We start from the raw sequence: 21,794 nt of genomic DNA, 5'->3' as shown, positions 1-21,794 counted from the left end.
GTGAGAAGAAGCCAAGTCAAAATCAGAAACCACTTTATTGATTTACCATGAGAACTAATGGTCTCAGGAGAGAGAAATACTCAAAAGTCCATTACATCAGCACATTCTCTTCACGAGAAGGACGTGCACAAGGGTGGCTTGGTGAGCTTGGAAACAAAACAAGAGAACTGTCTGAATCAAAGCTTAATGTGCCTGTCTGAGATGGCTGGAAGCCACTCTCATGATTGTGATGAGTTTCCCTCCACGAATGGAAATCTCCATCCCTTTGGCTACAGAACTTTACAGTTATTTTTATTCCAGAGATGGGCTTTCCTTAGGAGATGGAGATATTTTGAGAGGATGGTTAATGTACACTCTGCTGTATAGTACTTGAATCAGTGTGATGCCTATATTCCCTGGTGACTTTCCTTTTATTTTTGCTTTTATGGCTGACGAAACCTTTCTTCTGAATGGCACAAAGTGTTTTTTATTATTTTTTTCTTAAGTAGTTTAATGTCGTTCATTTAAAGTACTCCTAAATCCTTCTGGCTTTTTAGCTATCCTGTCACTTACAGATAAATTTCAAAATCTACTCTTTGCATGTATATGTATTTTTTCTATGTAGCAATTTATATTTCAAAGACAATTGATTCTCCTACTTTCCAAATCCTTAAATCCTTAGAGAGTACCTGAGTGTTGCCCTTAATAGTGTCAAGCTTTATTTTTTTTTCCTTTTATGCAAAACTAGATCATATATAAGAGTTTACATAACTTATTTAAGATTACACAACTGGTATGCCATGATGCCTAGCTTCAAAACCAGCTGTTTCTCATTCCTAGCCCTAAATTCTTTCCTACCATATTAAGCTACTTCTTGGCTTTCCTGTAATCCTTACCTTTAGCTTTGTTAAATTCTTTGTCTCATTAACAATTGTATTTGATAATGTTCTGATATATTCATTATTAAGAAAAAATGTTTCTGCACAGTTACTGTGACATTTCTGTGATCCCTTTTTTGTAGCAAATCTTATGGAAAATACTTGCTCATATGCAGTCTCGCCTTCCTTATTTTTCATTGTCTCCTGAAGTATTATTCTATGTGTAATTCTATTCATTCAATTCCAAGAAACTTTTATCAAGGTCATCAGTTACTTCGTGTTAGCAAACCCAATGTTCAGGCTTTTGTGGTTTGTAAAAATATATTCAGGAAAATTAAATACGTCTTTTGTAAAATAATTTCTGCTCTTAGAGACTGCAACTCCATAATTTCTTGGTTTTCCTCCTGTCTTAATGCTTGTTCCTTCTCATTTTTCTTTTCCAGCACTTTCCCTTTGACTAACCTCTTAGTGTTTTAGTGCTCCAGGCTCAGTTCCAGACCTCTGCAGCTTGACCTTTGCACTCTCTCCCTAAGTGACCTCATTCGGTCTCATGAATTTAAACACAATGTATATGTCCCCATTTACATTTTTAGCTCTGCCTTTTTCTCAGCACTCTAGTATATTCAGTAGTCTACTTGACATCTCTATTTAGTTGTCTATCCATCATCTTACCCTTAATGGATACAAAATGGACTTTTTTACTTGCTTCCATAGCTATCACCCCCAGATATCCTCACTTCCGCATCTGCTTAATCATTTCCATTTCAGTAAATGACAACTCCATCCCCACAATTGCTTGAGTCAAGTAGTTAGAAGTCATTTGTAATACTTTTCTTTCTCCATTACATCCAATTCATCAGTATATCAATTCCCTCTCTATTCAGAATATATCCTGAATCACACCATTTCCCTGCACTCTGACTACTGTCAGAATATTTCAACCAGCCATTATCTCTAGCTTAGGCTATTGGAATAGCCTCTTAACTGTCCTCTCTGCTTTAACTTGTACCCTTGGCAGCCCAATTCTCCACCCAGCATATAGAAGACTATTTTAGAAATGTAAAGCAGATTATTTTTCTTTCCTTTTTAATCCTCTTTATTTCCTTCCATTCTAACTTTAATCACATTTAGCATTAAATGCAAATATTTTACCCCTTATCTATCTTACTAGAGCATGAACTATAAGAGCTGAGCTCTAGCTCTTTACGTTCTATTGCCATATCCCAGCACTTGAAAAAGTTGCCCAGAACATTATAAATGCTTAGTAAAATTTAAAAATAAAGTAAATAAATAATAAATAAGCAGTACCCCAATTGGAAGAATTTGGTACATTTGAAGTGTCATTTGATGGTCACTAGATGTATGCTGTGAAATCTGTCCTGATTACTTTTGTTTCCATTGCTTCCCTAATTGAAAAGCACTCCATCCTGTGCTTTCACTCAAACTCTATTCATTCTTGATGGACTATCAAATTCACTCCCAATTACAGTCCTACCATTAGATATTTCCTATGACCAATCATCTTTATCTGCCTCTAAAATCCTATGAAAGAGTGTTAACACTCCTTTGCGGTGTTTTCAGTCAGCAATAACTGGTTGCTTATTATGCAAATATCCACAAACTGCCAAATATGTACAAATAATACATGCATAATATATAGTTAAGGCCCTAATGAGATTCTCTCTTCCTCTAGGACAGATAGCATGCCTTGCTCTTGTCTGTCTACTCTTTCCTTAGTGTTATACACATAAGCAATATTCAAAATAAAGTAGCCTGCTAATTCATTTAATAAATTGAGTGTGTATGTGCTACTCAAAATAAGAATTTATTGAATGGCTATAATTCTTTGGTTGAACATGAAAACACCTGAAGGAGAACATATTTATATGCATTCTATGACAATTATGCAGATATAAACACAAGTTAAAAATTGTATTCCATTCATGCATTTATGAGTGAACCAAGCAAATTATACAACCAGTAGAAAGAGAATGCAAAACACACACACATTTATAGATCAGGAATATCGAAAGATTATACAAACGGAGGCAAACACGCTTTCCATTGGAGATATTAATAGATTGTTGAAAAAAAGTCTATTGAACCTCTACCAGACAAGACACGATTTGCATGTTTATAGATAGGAATTATTTTTATGTTACTCTGAGATATCTACAACTCAAGCAGTTTTAAAATATCTCACAGGCAATGAAAGATAAGAATCAGATAACCCAGGTGGATGTCCTGTAGACAGGACACATTTGAGCACAAATTTCTCTCTGTCATTGAAGTCAGCCTTTCTGTATAGGTTAAATGAATTGAAGTTGAAAGCTTCATAATGTATTTATTAAAACAAAAAGACATGTATCGTGTATTATAGGAAGTAAAACATGCATGTTCTTACGTTTTCTTTTTAAGTGCTATTTTATATAAATTTAACAATATTTGTAACATATACATGGGAAACATTCTCCCAACATTTTCTCTGCTCTTTGACTTTTATTTTTTGATATTTAGAAGACTTAATGTGTATATCATTAAAACAATCAGTAAATCCCCTTTCTTATGCTTTTATTTTGCTTATTGTTGTTGAAGAACTTGACTCTCGTTCTCAATGAACGGAAGAACACTTACAAATATTTATTGTGATTTGTTAAATTTTTTATTCTATTACATATAATGCTGTGATTCACATGGAAATTATTTTGATAAAGAAATTATCATAATTGAACTGCATATTTTCTTGATAATTAACTAAATGCTCTCCAACAAATGACTTATCTCATCCTTACTGCACTAATAAAAATGTAATTTTGCTTATATACTCAGAGGAATAACTCACTGTTTTAATGTGTTTGTGTGTGTGTGTGTTAGGTATAAATAATGAGAAACAAAGGTTTGTCTCATTGTATGTTTCATGATTTCTACATGATTATGTATTCATGGCTGATTGCTTTTTATGCAAATTCATTTTTGCTAATTATTGAAAGTAGATGGGATATAAGGTAATATTTATTGCTAATTTTATTCTTTGTAATAGAAAGTAACCTATTTTTATTCAAAATATTAGTTGAATTTGACAAGATACTCAATTGATGTCAACATATTTCTATATGTAATCATGGCATCAAGATTAATATGTGATCTTTTCATTCTGTTCAATGTAAAATGATGAAATTAACCCTTTTTATTTTGCCTAATATCTGCTTCTCTCACTTTCTGTGTTATTAGTTTTACCTGTAGTGTTTTTTGACATAATGCATTATTTTTAAATACTACCTTAAAGTATATTATCTTTTCAACATTTTAGAAAGGTTTTGTGCACATTGTTTTTTATTGCTTCATAAATAACTGAAATAATTTTATTATTTTTATATGGATAAAGTCTTGACTGGAGAAACAGTTCAACAATATTGACCATCTCTTTTCAAATCCCCTTAGGCCAATGGGCAGGTATGTAATAATAAATAAATAAACGCAACCTCTGAAGTTAGTCAGACTTAGAGGTACAACCTCCTTTCACCACATAGTTTGTCTCTCACTTCTGAGTGGCTTGATCTTATTTATATTTTCTGAAAAGTATTAACTAATTTCTCCTTTATCCTTGATTTCTACATTTGCTAAGCCAGTTCTGGTTAGCGTATTTTATTTTTTGTTCCTCAGAGTGGCAGTGTTTTTTTACATGTTGGTTTAGCTCACTTGGAATATAATGAGTTTTTTGCCTCTGAAAGTTCAGGGTTTTCTTCATCTAAATAAAGTTCATCTTGTTTGTTTTCTATTATTTCTTTTATTGTGATTCATTAACATTACTAGTTTTTTCTTTAGGAAACACAATTTTTTTCTTTTTACTCTCTTGTCCTCTTTTTGACGGCTAATAAATTCTTAGTTGGATTTTCTGTTATGTTTATTTCTATTTTCACTAGAATATTTTCATTTACTTGTCTTCCTTTATTATAATATCTAGCTGTCTTTGTATTTCTGCTTTTTTCTTAGTCAACACACTTTCCCCATCATTTCAGGCCTTAGTATCTCTTGTTTTTAGCTCTAATTTTATTAAGTTCATAATTTATGTGACTGATTTTGAGAGCACAAGGCACATGCTGTTTAAAAAAAGAAATAGATTTTCTTGAGTAAATTTTTTCCACAGATATGATCTCTGTTCGACTCTGGAATATCATATTTTTTCTATAAAATTTTACTAAATATTTTCATGGGCCCAGTTTGGTTTGTTTTATTTTTATTGATTCAATAAACATTTATTCAGTTCTACTAATTTCCAAAACGAACATAGATTAACTTTCTTGGTATCCCCCTAAAGAAGGCATTGGACTCTGTTCCAACATATGTCAGGTACTATATGATGCAATGAGGATGCCCCAAGAGGAACAGGGAGAGAGAGGTGTCTCACTGGTGAGTTTCTCTTTGCCTTCCAGTTTGGCAAGACTGTTGTATTTTCCTTATGGCTCACCTTAATAAGGTGTGAATGTTGACATTTTGGGGAAAAAACACAATTTTTCATTCCCCCTGCTGGGATAAGCATTTGCTGAGTGTATTAATGCATTATTTTCTACTGTACAGTTAATACCAAAGCATTTAATAACAAGAAGCCAGAGAAGTCAAAGGAAATGCTCCATGCCAGGCATTGCCAGCAGTGTTGATATTGGTTATTTTTATTTTATCCTGTTTCCTGATTTTCCTTGAAATGAATTTGGTCTCTGGGGTCTTCATTTAAGCTGGTTCTGTACATTTTACACCTAGGAGTGTGCCTTTAAATTTCTTGTGATGTTTTAGAAATGATGGCTTTTCTCTTTTAAAAATATAGTAATTATATTAGAACTCAGGAGGAAAATAAACTAGCCATCTATCCTCAAGTGTACATAATACCCAGGGATGCACTCAGTCTTTCTTCTATTTTAATTTAATTCCAACTGGAGTGGAGGGAGCCAGACATAGGAATTTTTAAATCACTTTTTATGATTTTTTTTCTCAAGTTGTTGAAGCTAGGTTTTGGGATACATTTAAATAAAGCATTATCATCTCTTCTTAGGTATGTACATCCATAAAAGTTTTGGCTTTGTTTTGCTATATCACACATTATATGCCACATTTTGCTGCAGGAGTAACTCTCTTTTTCTTAACCTGGTCACAGACTGCTCAAAAGTGCTCTCCCCCTTATTGTGTTGTGTTCATTAGTATCTCCTATTTATGTTTTGTACTTATAGGGTCAGTGGAATATAGACCCTTGCACAGCATGCTGAAATAACTCCATAATTTTACATCAAAACATATAATCAGTTTAATTTCAATGCAAAAAAACAATTTCAGATACATTAGGTGATGTCCTACCAGTTTGCCCTAATTTTCACAGCTTCCAGAGAACTGGTGAAATGAAATGGAGAATTCAGATGCTGTAACTGCTTCTAGCTACTTTTGTGCCTCAATGATTTTGGATTTTATTAGTGCAATAACACCATTCACAGTTTTATATACTATGAAAATATAAATGCATATTATCAGTATTACCAGCTTGATGCTTAAGCATACTTTTCTATTATTTTTAATGGGAAGAGAGTTTCGGCCTCTTAATTAATTTTTATGATGATTGATGATGTGTTTTAAGTAATTCTCTATAGGCAAAACCCACTAAAACAATTATATGTAGTTGGTTAGTGCTATCTGTCTAATTCCTTTAAGATTAACAACATATCTAAAACTGAATCCATTGCTTTTTTATCACAAATTTCTTCTAGTGATACAGCCTCTCAGAAATTATGACCAAAAGGAAAACAGTGATTTATCCTAGATGCTTGTTTTGCCTTCATTCCTACTTCCATAGTGTCCTGGAACAATTTTTAAACACTCCATTCTTCTCTAATCCTACTAACATTGCTTTAGTCCAGGACCTAATCCAGCCTTGAGTCTTATTCTTCTAATTTGATGTAGTGAAAGTTAGAAAGCCTAGGAACAGAATGTAAAATGAGAAGAAAGTAAGTCCCAAGGTGGAGACCTGAGGAATGGCACTATAAAGCAGCCAAATGGACAAAGTAGATTATCCAACAAAGATTGAGAGAGTGGCCATGCAACATGAGAACTTAGAAAATACCAACTGCATTTAATGATAACAATTTCATCACAGTTGCATGACCAAAAGCTTGGATTAAACAGAATGGGAGTTGAAGAATTAGACTACATGTAGTTTCCTTTTTAAATTTTATTTAAGACATTTTATTAAAGGAAAAGAGAACTGGGGGTGAATATCTGTAAGAACATGTGGGATCCAGCAAGGTTTCTTGTAGCTGCCATTGTTGCTATGACGGGCATTATTAGAACATGGCAGCATGCCAAGGAGGTACAGTGGCTGAAGACTCAGATCACACAGTGGCTGTACAGATGGGCTGGGATTCCTGAAAAAGCAAAAAGTAGGTGGTTTCACCTTTCACAATAGGGCTATTAAAACTTGAGGAAGGAAGGATGAGTGTACATGAAAATAGAATTTTCGATCTACTGCTGAAATGTGAGCAAATCCCCTGTGGCATTATCTATTTTCTCACTGAAAGATCTAATTGCACTGGTAGGCTGAGAGTAACAATCTAGAAGATGAATCATAGCTTTAAGAAGAGTGGAGAAAGTAAGCAAGTATTACTGTTGTGTGTGGCAAAGTCTTTGATTTCCAATTTTATTCAAAATTTTCTTGAAATAGATATTTTCAAAAATATTATGAAGTGAGAAATCTGTCAATATATTAAGTACTTTACCTATCAACAGCATGTTAAGATATGGTTTGTTAGTCTATATTCCAGACCCAAGTGATCAGTCTTTAATTATAGAATGTTTCCTTGCTCTTTCTTAGTTTCTTGGTTTCTTTTACTATGTTTTGCTATTTTGACCACATTTTACTTCCTACTTACGTCTTCTGATTTGGGAAGTATGCGTACTATTTTTATTACCGTAGACAAATAATGTAACTTCTCCATGATTCAGTTTCCTCATCGGTATAATGAGAAAAATATTAACATCTGCCTCATATATTTTTAAAATGATTCTATGATATAATATATATAAGGCACATAACAACATGGCAATAAATACTGGCTACTATTATGATTGTTTACCTTTACCTTATTCCTAATTATAGAGGGATAGATTTAGCTTTATTTTAGTTATTTTATTTTAATCAAACCTCATTTGTTGGGAAAATAATATGGAGTTTTAGACACGGAATATTACTTGCTGCAATATTCTTATTTCAATAATTGTTCTGCTCTTTTCTTTGTTCCATACCATGTCGACAATTATTTAGGATAACATATAAACTAGTAAAACTAGTATAACTTTACTAGTAAAACTAATAAAACTGACTTTACTAGTAAAACTAATCAAACTGGTTTTACTAGTATTTAATATACCTCAACTTTTAACCTTTAAAGTTTAGGTAGTTTATGTGATTATTTCAGTTTGTAACTTTAATAATTTTATTTTTAAGATTAACTGGTTTTTTTGAATAATGTTAGTAGGAAACATGTATTGCTGCTTTTATGTTTGTGTGCATGTATCTGCATGTGTGGGTGGGGTGATATATGAGTGAACTTGATCATGTCATGATCAAGACATGACCTTAAATATTAATTGGATTGGATAAACAACTGGTCAATTAATATTGACCTTAAATATTAATTAGACATAGAGTGAGAATTTGCAAAGCATCAGTATTCTATTTGTGAGGAATTGAAAAAGAGAAGGCTGGTAACCACAGTTCTTTCAATGTGTAATACTTTTTATACAAGCATTTGCTCACTCCAGGAGGGATCTTAGGAGTCTGAGAGACCATTTTAGTTGAGACATTGAGTTTAGTAACGTGTTCAGCCCTGGTTGTGGGAAGAGCATAGCTTTCATGCATTTTATTTTTTTTTTCTGCTTGCAGCTCTATTGAATAGAAATTTGTTATTATGAGAGATTATGTCCTATTAGGTAAATTCCACCATATTATTCATCCACTAAGGGAACACAGCAAATCGATAAAACACCATGTTTTCAGAATAAGTATAAAGAAAACATTTAAGTTAAACAATAGTCAATTTACTCTGTCTTATTATTTTTTAGATAATAATTATCTTTAAGGGAGAACAAATATGTCACCAGCTTAAATGTATATTACAATGACTAATTCACTGTAGCTTTTGTTTTTCTTTTTCTTTACTAAAAGCTACAAACTACAACTGCCATGCTTCTATTGCCATCTGTATCCTCATTAGCTTTTTAAAGAACTTGAACTGGGCCGGGCGCAGTGGCTCACGCCTGTAATCCCAGCACTTTGGGAGGCCGAGGCGGGCAGATCATGAGGTCAGGAGATGGAGACCATCCTGGCTAACACAGTGAAACCCCGTCTCTACTAAAAATACAAAAAATTAGCCGGGTGAGGTGGCGGGCGCCTATAGTCCCAGCTACTCGGGAGGCTGAGGCAGGAGAATGGCGTGAACCCCGGGGGGCGGAGCCTGCAGTGAGCCGAGATCATGCCACTGCACTCCAGCCTGGAGACAGCGAGACTCTGTCTCAAAAAAAAGAACTTGAACTGGATTTTTATTCATTCAGAGTTTAAGAGAGCACGAAAGCCCTTAGTGTTATGTCCAACATGATTATGTTATATGAATTATGATATGCTTTATGCTAAATAACACAATTCCTCTTCCCTGGAGAAGAAAACCAATCTTTTCACACGAAAGGTACTAACATGGCATATCTTAAGCAAGAAGACGTTACTCTGCAGCCCAGATTCATTAACGCAAATTTGATAGGATCGTTAAAAATACCTCTTGTTCGAAGACCATTTAAGCATATTTTAAAGCACTTTTCATTTTAAAATGATACTAAAGGAAGTTTTCCAAGGCAGTTTCAGGGAACCTGAGCAGTGATATATGGGCATAGCCTCATTCTCTGGCTGCCAAATGGAATTACAGAATGCAATCTCACCAATTTACTAGCTGTGTGACCTTGAATAAGTTTCCTAACTTTTCTGAAGCCATTATTTCATTTAAAAATAACTAGTATTTTTGTGAGGACTAAGTGAGGTACTACTCATTCATTTTCCAGCCTCATAACTCAAAAATGTTAATTGCTCTATCTCCTACATGCTCACCCCAACTTCACTTCGCACAGGTTTCATTGTTTTGTCTTTTACTTCCTTAATAATCATACCAACTTGAATATACCAGTGAAACCTCCAACTTAGCAACAACCTAAATCAAATTTATAATCTTTCATATTAACCATGACATATCACTTCCTGCCATATACTAAAAGTAATTATCAAGCATGCAATTTCTTGATTCATTGATACTAGAAACAATTGCATGCACTCCTGGCACTCCTCATGGTTTTCAGGCTGTTCTCTCCATGTGGAATTATCTTTCTTTCTCCCTCCTCTCAGTTTGAATCCATGCATTCTTCAGAGAGTAAGGACAACTTCATTCTTTAGATTTCTTTTGACCTTGCAAATGCATCTGTTGTTAATATCAAAATTTAAAGATTCAATAGAACAATCTGGCTTAACCTGAACACACAGGCCACAATTACAGGACTGTATCTTTGACTCTATAGATGGCAATCCTCTGCATGTACACTTCCCCCCAAACATGAAAAGCCATTTATTTTTCTTATTTGGCTTTTATATGAGAAAGCATGTTCTTAAGCAACAATAAAAACTCTTTACCTCTAAGTAAAAGCAGTGTTCAGGTAATCCACTTGCACACATCATGAGAAAGGAGAAGGAAGAGGAAACAAGGTGGGCTTGAGGAGCTTTCTGATCGGTGTCATCAGCTGAAATTTATAAGATTCAATAAGGTTGATCCAGCTTATGAAACATCTGGAAACTAATTATTAAGAAAATATGTAACAGTGGCTGATTATTAGAGTTACATTGGAGTCTTTTTTAAAAATACAGATTCCATGTTCCACTTCTATAGATTATGATTCCATCATAAATGATTGGTGCGAATATCTGCTTTACCGGACTGCGTGTAAAGCATAGCTTTCATGACTATTATTTTTTTCTACTTTCAGTTCTATTGAGTAGATATTTGGATACTTTTGTGATGAGCAGCCAGCTCAAGATCATTGTGTTAGGACAGGGGTCAATAATTACACTTCAGATGTCGGTGAGATGCATAGTCAAAGCAGCCAGTGGGCACTAGGGGACCCTAGTTCCGAAAGTTTCCTGCACCCTGTGAGACAGGGTCTTCTAATGGTCTATGCTAAAACAGTTCTTGTCTCTAAGTCCTTTAACCCCTTTGCATACAAACAATCTTTCTGTATCAGATTCTGTCTGATACCAGCAAGGTCACCTTCTCCAGGTAAACACAGGAAAGCAGGGAGGATACAGTACAGACTTGTGAATTTGATCTCCCCCAGGTTGTATCTGCTAATCTGCGAGGATTAGAGACATGAGTCTGAGGAATTCCAATACCTCCCCATCTCAAAATTAATAATAGTAATAACTGAGAAACAAAATAAAATTTAAAAGTGTATTTTTTGAGAAAAAAAGGGGAAGATAATAAAATCAATTTCAGAAAGTTTTAGAAGAGCCCACCCCCCAGTTATTGGTGGAAGCTAACATATTCAAAATATACACATTCATTTCTCTATATTTGTATTCCTTTATGTTTCATTTTAAATTATTCCATGTTATTCGATTCATCTCTGATACATATTTACTTTATGTTACCTGCAAAATCAGTTTTTTTTGCCTTCAGAAAGCAGTCTGATACTGCCCAATCTCAATCTTTTTGTGGGATTCAAACTTTTTGCAGTCTTCAAAAAAATCCAATCACACAAATCAGCTAATAATAAAAGCTTGTATTATTATTACTACAACTATAACTTTGCCTTTGATTACTAACTTTGCATAGTACTATTTGTCAGATCCTGCCTTAAGCCATTCCAGGTACTCAATCATTCAAATTGATAGATATTAATTAATTTCATCATCTCTTTCAGCTGTTATTAGCCATATTTCCGGCCGGGCAGACTTTCATAGAGCAGCACAGTGGAGAGACAAATGCAGGACATTCTCATTAAACTTGAATATCTCGCTTCTGGCAGGCTTGGAGCCAGGCCTCTCCCTATCACATGAGCAACAAGTCACCGTTAACCAAACTAAACTCTTTGAGTTAGTTTTCTGACACTGGCAAGCAAGAAACATCTACCTAATTCACGGATTTAGTCTGAGTTTAAGTTTCAGTGGGCACATCAGCTATAATATTTGTGTGAAGAGTCACTGACTCATTCAAATAATATTTTTCACAAATTTTATTTCTTATTTTTAATAGATAAAATTGTTCTGTGTTTTGAAAGGCAGAACATTTTTAGAACAAGCACAGTAAAGCTCTCTCACACATGCCTCCTCTTCCCCTCATCTGTACACTACACTTCCCCACCAGCAGGGACCTTTGTTACTAGTTTCTTATGTGTCCTTCCAACTACATACAAATGTAAATGCATATATTTTTTATTCGTTTTATTTTATTTTTAGTTCAGTTTATTGCAGTTAATAATTATTACAGTTAATAACTTTACATATTTATGGGGTATGCTTTTGTGTGTGTGTGTGTGTGTGTGTATCTTGAAGCCTTTTTAGTATTGCTATTGTTATTACAGTCATCGCTTTGTATGTGTGGGGGATTGGCTCCAAGACCCCTGAGGATACCAAAATTCAGGGATACTCAAGTCCCTTGTATAAAATGGGGTAGTATTTACATATAACCTACACCCGTCCTCTCATAAACATCAAATAATCTCCAATTACTATAATAACTAATACAACGTGAATTCTATGTAAATATTTGTCATATTGTATTTTTTGCTCTTGATATTTTTTATTCTTGTCTTGTTTTTTTCATTAATTTATTTTTTAAAATATTTTTGATCCATGGTTGTTTGAATCAGCAGATTCAGAACCATGGATAAGGAGAGTCAAGTGTACATTATTACAAAATAGATACTCATGTTAAAGAATACAAACAGCCAAGTTTTTTTTTCTTCAATAATAAACTAACCTTAGCTTATTACAATTATTTTAATTTATAAACTTCTTTAAGTGTTTTAACTCTTGTTGTAACACTTGGCTTAAAACACAAACACATTTCACAGCTGTAAAAAGTTATTCTTTCTTTACATCTTATTCTATAAGCTTTTTTCTATTTTTAAAATTTAAAATAAAAAAATGGAAATAGTAAATAGATTGGATGAAAACGGTATTTTACCGAAAACTGAAACCTCAGTATAGTCATGAGAAAAAGATCAGAAAAATCCCAATTGAGGGCATGCTGCAAAATACTTGACCAGTACTCCTCAAAACGCTCAAAGTCATCAAAATTAAGGAAAGTCTGAGACACAGAGCCCAGAGGAGGATAAGGAGATATAAAAGACTAAACGTAATGTGGGATCCAGGAACAGGAAAATAATATTAGATAAAGACTAAGAAAATATAAATGAACTTTACTTAATAATAATTGCCAATTTGGTTCATAGTTGTGGCAACGTAGTACCAGTGCATTAGTAATGTAAGATGGTAAGAATACTTGAAGTTGGGTGTGTAATATGGGAACTCTATGTGCGATCTTCACAATCTTTGTGGGAATCTAAAACCTTCTTAAAAAGGTTTATTGAAACAATAACACCCTTTGAATCTCCCTCATCGCACCTCTGTAGAGATAATAAAACCTAAAGCCTATAAATCAGTCCTAACACAAAACTCAAAAGAAAAAAAATGTGCCAAAAGTTAACTTGGCCTACTTCATCATTTTGTACTGTCTGAGATTATTTTTTTTTATTGTTCACATAAATTTAGTTTGCACCGAAAATACATAAATTATATATTTTTAAAAAATGAAATATAAACAGAAAGAATATGACATAAGAAGTAGCAATAAATATTTTTGTATTCTGTGTCTTGGGATCTCTTGTCATGAAATTGTCTTCAGACTTGGGCTTTTGTATTTCTCTGACATTAGACAAAGTCAAGCAAGTGCAGGGCTGATAAAAGACATCTTATGAGACATTTGATGAAAGATTATCCTTGTCTGACAGAAACAAGATTATACCACTCCTGATGATTTACGTGAAGAAAAATCATTCCTATAAACAATTCTCCAGTGGGATGATTTCCTGGGTATACCTTTCCAAATGAAATATATACACATATACACGTATTCCTCCTTTAGTGGAGCTGAGGAATTTTTATTTTTTCGAGACAGAGTTTCGCTCTTGTTGCCCAGGGTAGAGTGCAATGGGGTGATCTTGGCTCACTGGAACCTCCACCTCCCGGGTTCAAGTGATTCTCCTGCCTCAGTCTCCCAAGTAGCTGGGATTACAGGTGCCCACCACCATGCCAGCTAATTGTTTGTATTTTTAGTAGAGACAGGGTTTCACCATGTTGGTTGAGGAATTTTTTTAGAGAAAATGGGCAAACTTTCTCACAATCTGACTTGGAAAAATCCTATTCCAATGTATAAATTCAGTGTGGCCACTAATGATAATTAAATATTAATATCATCTTTACTAAGGCACATAACAGCTGCCTTAATGCAAGCAGGAGAAGAAGAAGGAGGAGGAGGAGAAGGGAGAGGAGGAGGGAGAGGAGGAGGGCGAGGAGGAGGGCAAGGAGGAGGAGGAGAAAAATAAAGAGAAAGAAAAGAAAGAAAGAAAGGAAGGAAGAAAGAAAGAGCTTATTTGTAACAGTCTCCATCATAGGAAAGTGTTGGGGCTGGAAGCAACCCGTCTATAACCTAAAGCCAATAATTATACTGAATTAAGTGTCTCTTGGTAATACAGGCTCTTATCAAACCCATGCTGAGCCTATTAAATCTCATTTCAATCTTAGCAAGTATTCCCAGTCAATTTAAACCACAGTTTAGCAAGCTGCCACTCTCAGGCCTTCCCAACAGTCTCTTAAGAATGGAGAATTTACTGCCAGGGCCATTACACCTATCAGCATTTGTTAACCACTATTCCTTCTCAGAGAGCATTTCATTGGTTAGCAGCCAGGAAAACACTCAATGAAGTTTTCATTCTGTCAGTTCTTCTATAGTACCAGGCATATACATAATATAATTAAATGTCAAAGGAGTTTATGTGGTGTTTAAGAGACTAGAATGGATCCTAGATCTGAAAATTGGATTAGATATATGGGGTAGGAGGAAGCATACATTGTTTCACTCCTCCTTCCAGACCTCAAAGGCTTCCACTAGCTGTGTTTATTATTCAGTTACCCTATAAATTTTTCTTAGTGCTTTATGATGTTCAAATAACGATCTATCAAAAGGAGTATAAGTTATTTTAATGTTTTATTGCTCCAGGAAAAAAATAAACTCAGTGTTTGAAATACAATTCTTAGGAAACATATTTAGTATAATGGGAGTATGGAAAAGGGGCTTAAGATAAGAAAAGTAAAGGAGTAAAGCTATTATATAACAAAAGCAATGAGTAAGACCTAGGAAAGAAATTCAGTTTTACATGTTTTCCTATCCTTCATCCCTGCAAATTTCTAATCTTCCTACTCAAATGAAGGCTTGCTTTCAGCTCTTGAGAATTTGGATTCTAATTGGCTGCCTCCTGTTGTTCAAGACAGGTAAAATAAAAATGAAATGACTTTGTTCAAAAATTATTTCATAGAGCAAACATGGGACCCTTCTAAAGATGGGTGCACAGGTCATACATACATGAAGTCAGTCCTTTTGGTGTTTACAACTCTCTTATTCTAACCCTTGCATTTTACATGAACACACTCACCTGCTAGACACGTACATGGCAGAAACAAGCTCTCCTGACTGAAATGAGAGCCAAAGGGAATAGGTTTTTCCATCAGATGAATGGCCTTAGCTAAGCTTGCAATGTAGAGTAGAGGCGATGGTCTGGCTGCCACCTCTGAATTCTCAGACAGCTTGCTTTCCTCCCAAGAGTCCCCAGCCAGTGTTGTTTTGTCCTTGCTCACGTTTTCCTCTTCAAAATGCCTATTCATCCATCTTGGGCCTCCAAGCCTCTGCAAGCTGCTTTGTAGCAACTACAAAATTGGATAAAACACAAAGACGAAAGAACTACAGGGTGCTAATGTTTATTTTTTCTCTGCTAAGATTAATTCATGCACTCTTGAAAATATATTCATTGGGTGCCTATGTCAGGAACTCTATATTTAAGCATGTTAGTAATAACCTTTTGCAGCAAAGCCTTAACAGAAAGAAGTTAACTATGGAAATTCCAGGGTTCATGGCTGGTAAAAGGTAAGGAGGAGACTAAAGTGCGGTGCTGGACAGGGTGGGGTGGGGGTGCTTGGTTAGAATAAGGACTTTTCATTTTCCTTTCTGTATTTCAATTAGTCACATCCAAACATCTGATTTGTTTTCAGTGAATCTAGTTATTAACTTTTTTTTTAACCAGTGGTTACAATATTACCAGGTGTGCTATTGAACAGTATGGTATTTCTCAGAATAACCCACAGTATGTGTCAATGGTAAGAGAGAGTGTGTAATGTTGTGTAATAACTAGAACTAAAGCTCTTAAATTTTCATTCCTTGAGAAAGCACATTCAAAGGTAATCTCCATGCTTTTATTGTTTAGCCAATGATTTCAAAGCACCTTTTACATTAAGAGGCCAATAATCCTACTGAAGCAGGAACTTTAATATTTTAGTAAAACAAATAGAAACTAAGTAAGGAAGTTAAGTTAAAGCAGGTTAAAAACCATAGACTTTTATATTTGGAATATAATTTCTATAGATTTTAAGACTTCTTGGCAAAAGAAACATATTTAGACATTTTTGTTTATTCATTAACCTGTATTAATACCTCACTATGTAGCAGGCTGTTTACAAAAATGATCTCAAAACAATTTTATCAATAATAGCTAATATGCTAAAACAAGCACCTATTCTTACAAGCAAATCAAAAACATAAGAGCAAAAATAATAAAACTCAGTGTGATAAGATTATAAGAAAACAGTTATTCTATTTTATATCCTTTTGGTGAAATTAGGTTATATTCTTTTGGTAGAAGCATAAATTAGAAAAATCTGTTATTGAGGATAATCTTACAAAATGTTCAAATTTTAAAAATAATTTGCTTTTTAGAATTTGCCCTTAAGACAATCAAGAATTGGAATTGTCACAAGAAAAAACAAAAACTGTTCAATTAAAGGAGAATTGTTCATCAGTTAGTGAGTGAGTGTAGTGTGCCACTCATTTTCAAGATATTGGGAATATAGTGGTTAACAAAAACTGACAATATCTCTGTCTTCATTTCATTTACATTCTAGTAGGGGATGTAGAAAATAAAATGAGTAAATCAATATGGAACATAATATCAGCTGGTGATACAAGCTATGAAGAAATGTAAAGCAGAATGGAGAACAAGTCACAGCTGATGAATTTTTTATAGGTTGGTCAGGGCAGGAGTCTATGAGGTTTGAATAGGAACTGTATAAAGTGAGAAAAGGTACCATGAAGCTATCTTGGGAAAGGTCTAACATCCAGAAAAAACAGAAAGTCCAAAGACACTCAGAAGCAAGCTCAGCATGTCCAAGGATTATTAAGCAAGTAACTGTGGCTGGATCCACATGAGAAAGCAGAGAAGAGAAATACATCAGGAAGGCAGCAAAGGCCATTCGTCCAGGTTCTTGTAGGCCAAGGCTTGTATTTGGTTTTTATTTTCAGGGTGATAGTATGGCATGGCAGACACTAAGCAGAGGAGTGCGTGGTCTGACTTACATTTAACCAAAGGTAGGGAGGCAAGAATGGAAGAAGAGAAATTGCTCTCATAGACAAGAATTAGTGATTGCCTGGCTGAGGGATTAGCAGGGGAAGGGTAGGAAGTATGTAGGTTACAATTTTTTCCCCCTGGTAAAGTTACTAGGATTTTCTGAGAATTGGATGTAGTTTGTGAAAATGAAGAGTCATGGAAGAGTCCATGGTTTTAGTCCTGAGCACTTAAAAGAAGGAGCTGACATAACTGATAAGGGAACACTGGGGAGGGGGCGAGTGGGAGTGAGGGACTGCAAACATCAAGTCCACACTTAGAAAAATACTGAATAAAAATGGAAACCATTAAAGCTATTTTATAAGATGTAAAGCTTACAAAACAAAATGTACAATAGGATCACATGTATGTGTATGTACAGGAGACTGACCACTGATAAAAGGATGCTAATGTTATTTATCACTGGTTGGTGTCATTATAGCTGACTCGGATTTTCTTCATCATTTTCTTCTCTATTTTCTAAATTTTTTTTATACTATAAACATGTGTATTGAATCAGGGGAAAAATCATTTGAAATAGCTTTGAAGATCATGGAGAAAGATAATTGGGGTAAAATATGGTTGAGAAAACCCAGCTGTTTGAAAATCACTCTAAGCATCTGACAAACACAAAACACAGCTGGTGTGGAGGACAGAGATATTATATAATTTGAATTCTTTACTGTCTGCTAAAATGGAAAAGAAATGGAGGAAAACATCTTTTTAAAATGGGAAGATTGCCATCTGTTTTCTGAGTTGAACTGAAAAAAAAAGTTCAGCAGAAAATGCTCAGCAATTCCTATTGTTTATGAGTTTCCTGATGGAAAATGTTGCAGGAAAGTGGCCTGGCCAGACAACATTCCACCTTACTTGGGCAAGTAATGGCATATTCCAGAATCATCCTACACCAGTTCTAGGAATTTGGAAGTGGACTTCGGAATACTGGTTTTTACCTTTAAGAAAACAAAAGTGTGCTAAAAGATAAAAAATGTTAATAGTAGTTTTGCATATTTGAAAATAGGATAAATTATATATTTGCATCAGTAAATAAAACACAACCCCCAAAATTGTGATTGTGTTTCTTTCAGCATGATTGGATTTCAGGTAGTTCCTGTCTCTCCTTTATAGGTGTATGCTTTTTTTTTTTTTTCCCCAAAATCAATGTATATATATTTTCAATGTAGTAGGAAAATATTTTTATTGTGAAAAAGCAATGAATGAACATTACAGGTAACTTTTAAATGAAGGTAAAAGAAAATACATGAATAAGTAAGAAACAATGAAAATAGGCTAGTTGCGGTGGCTCACTCCAGCACTTTGGGAGGCAGGCAGATCATGAAGTCAGGAGTTCGAGACCAGCCTGACCAACATGATGAAATCCTGTCTCTTCTAAAAATACAAAATTAGCCTGGTGTCGTGGTGGGTGCCTGTAATCCCTGCTACTCAGTAAGGCTGAGGCAGGAGAATCGCTTGAACCCAGGAGGTGGAGGTTGCAGTGAGTCGAGATCGTGCCACTTGCACTCCAGCCTGGGCAACAAGAGTGAAACAAGAAAGAAAAGAAGAAAAGAGAAGAGAAGAGAGAAGAGAGAAAAAGGAAGGAAGGAGAGAGAAAAGAGAGAGAGAAAGAAAGAAAAGAGGAAAGAAAAGAAATGAAAGAAAAGTAAAGAAGAAAAGAAAATAGGCCGGGTGCGGTGGCTCACACCTGTAATCCCAGCACTTTGGGAGGCTGAAGCAGGCAGATCACGAGGTCAGGAGTTCGAGACCAACATGGTGAAATCCTGCCTCTACTAAAAATATAAAAGTTAGTCAGGTATGGTGGCACATGCCTGTAATCCCAACTACTTGGGAGGCTGAGGCAGAAGAATCTCTTGAACCTGGGAGGCGGAGGTTGCGGTGAGCCGAGATCATGCCATTGCACTCCAGCCTGGGCAACAGAGTGAGACTTAGTCTCAAAAAATAATAATAAAATAAAGAAATAATGAAAATAAAAATAGAAAATCATGATTATGGCAAACAGAAATCCCCAAAGTTGATTTAATTGTATAACTTTGCATATATATATATATATATATATATGTTTATAATACATATTCTGGGAACATATTTACTTATAACTGTCTGTTTCTTCACTTTAAAATATTCAATATTTGTGCCATGTTAAACAATGAGGGCATACCACAATTCATTTAACTTGTCCTTGCAGCTGAAAATTTGTCGTACTTTATTTCAGTGACCATTCCCATAATCAAACAGTGTTCATTATTTTCTTTGAATCAATTCCGTGAAGTAGATTTGTTAAATGACTAAGTAGGGTATTTAGCTCCATATTGAGGTAGGTTTGTAGCAGTTAACACACAGCCGTGAATGTAGAAGCAGCCTATTTTATTTGATCACACTTCACCTACAGTGCATTTTATAAAAATGTTTTTAAATTTTCTTCACTGATAATTTGTTGATGTCTCATTAATTTTTAATTGATATTTATCTGTTTGCCAGTGAATTTTTGTATGGCCATAAGTTTATAAGTCATTGGTTTTTTTTATTTATGAAATTCATTTTCAGGTTCCTTGTGCATTTTTCTATGAAGATGTTTATCTTTTCTAAGTACCAATATATATTAAAAATCCTAATCTGCTATATGTCATTATAATACATATATGCTGGTAGATTGATAAATTGTCATTTTCTTTTGAATTTTTACAATATCACCATTCTAAAATGTAGATTTTTAATTTTACACACATTTTTTAACTTCTCTTTTTAGTATTAATTTCAAGTTTATAAAAATGTTCAACTATGTTATTCATTTATAAATATGTTTATTTTCTTTTCTTTTTAAAAAATGTTTTGAGACGGAGTTTTCCTCTTGTTGTCCAGGCTGGAGTGCAATGACGTGATCTTGGCTCATTGCAACCTCCGCCTCCTGGGTTCAAGAAATTCTCCTTCATCAGCCTTCCAAGTAGCTGGGATTATGGGCGTATGCTACCACGCCCTGCTGATTTTGTATTTTTAGTAGAGACAGGGTTTCACCACATTGGTTAGGCTGGTCTCAAACTCCTGACCTTAAGTGATCCACCCTCCTCGGCCTCCCAAAGTGCGGAGATTACAGGTGTGAGCCACCGCACAGGCTGGTTTTAATTTTCATATATGCATCTGGTTTAAGATGTTCAAAATGAGTTCTTCTAATTTTACAGTTTAAGGTAGGTTCTACTTTTCCTTTTTCCGAGTGCCTAGTTATTTGTTCAATAAAGCCCTTTCCCACTCATTTGAAATATCAACCTCATTGAAAACTGTATTTTTATTGTGCTTAAATATGTTTCTAAGTGTTGTATTCTGCTTTCAATATTTTGCCTTGTTCTGTACGTGCATCTTAGTTTCGTTGATTGTAGCTGTAATAGGCTGAATACTGGCCCCCAACAATATCAGGTCCCAACCCCTGGAACTGTAAGCCTAGGGTTCTTGTGGTCCTTCGAGATAGAAATCAGGTGAGACCACAATAACAGAGATAGAAAAAGATTTATTAAAGCTTGTGCCTAAGGGAAAACAGCACCTCTAAGGGAAAGTCGAAGGCTACTCCCCAAAGTCAGGGTATGAGGTTTTTTTGTTTTTTTTTTTTTATTTTTGTTTGCAGTTGGGGGAATAAGGGGGAATACCTACAAACCTTTTAGAAATTGGGTTTTTTTTTTTTTTTCTGGCGGATGCGTGATGGTTTAACATACTGCTTCATACATGGTATGTGTCATTAGCATCTTAAATCTCAACTCTGGTTTAGTATTAAACTAAAGAAAAGATCACTATGAATTGCCCTAAAAGCATTAATTTAAATGAACACCCAATTAAGTATATGCTTCCTTGTTCTCGCTGGTAGAAGGAGAACTTAATATATTTTCAATAAGTTTGATCTGCATGATTTATGTCCTAAATTTCTGATTTTACTAACTCTTTTTGTCACTTGGAGCAAATCTTCAATATGTTTAAACATATGTTACTTGAGCCTCTGAATATTTTAGAACCTCTTTTGTCAGCTTCATATAAAACAAGTTTATTTAAGTAGTTTTTTCTTTCAGAAGTCAATGATTTATCCCATTATCCCTTGCTTTTCACTGGCTGTGGCAGACAAATTGATGCCAACACAATTTTGGTTCCATCATAAGTAAA

Source organism: Hylobates moloch, unplaced genomic scaffold (assembly GCF_009828535.3).
Source record: "Hylobates moloch isolate HMO894 unplaced genomic scaffold, HMol_V3 SCAFFOLD_15, whole genome shotgun sequence".
In the NCBI taxonomy this organism is placed as follows: domain Eukaryota; kingdom Metazoa; phylum Chordata; class Mammalia; order Primates; family Hylobatidae; genus Hylobates; species Hylobates moloch.
Note: the sequence above shows the minus strand (reverse complement) of the source record.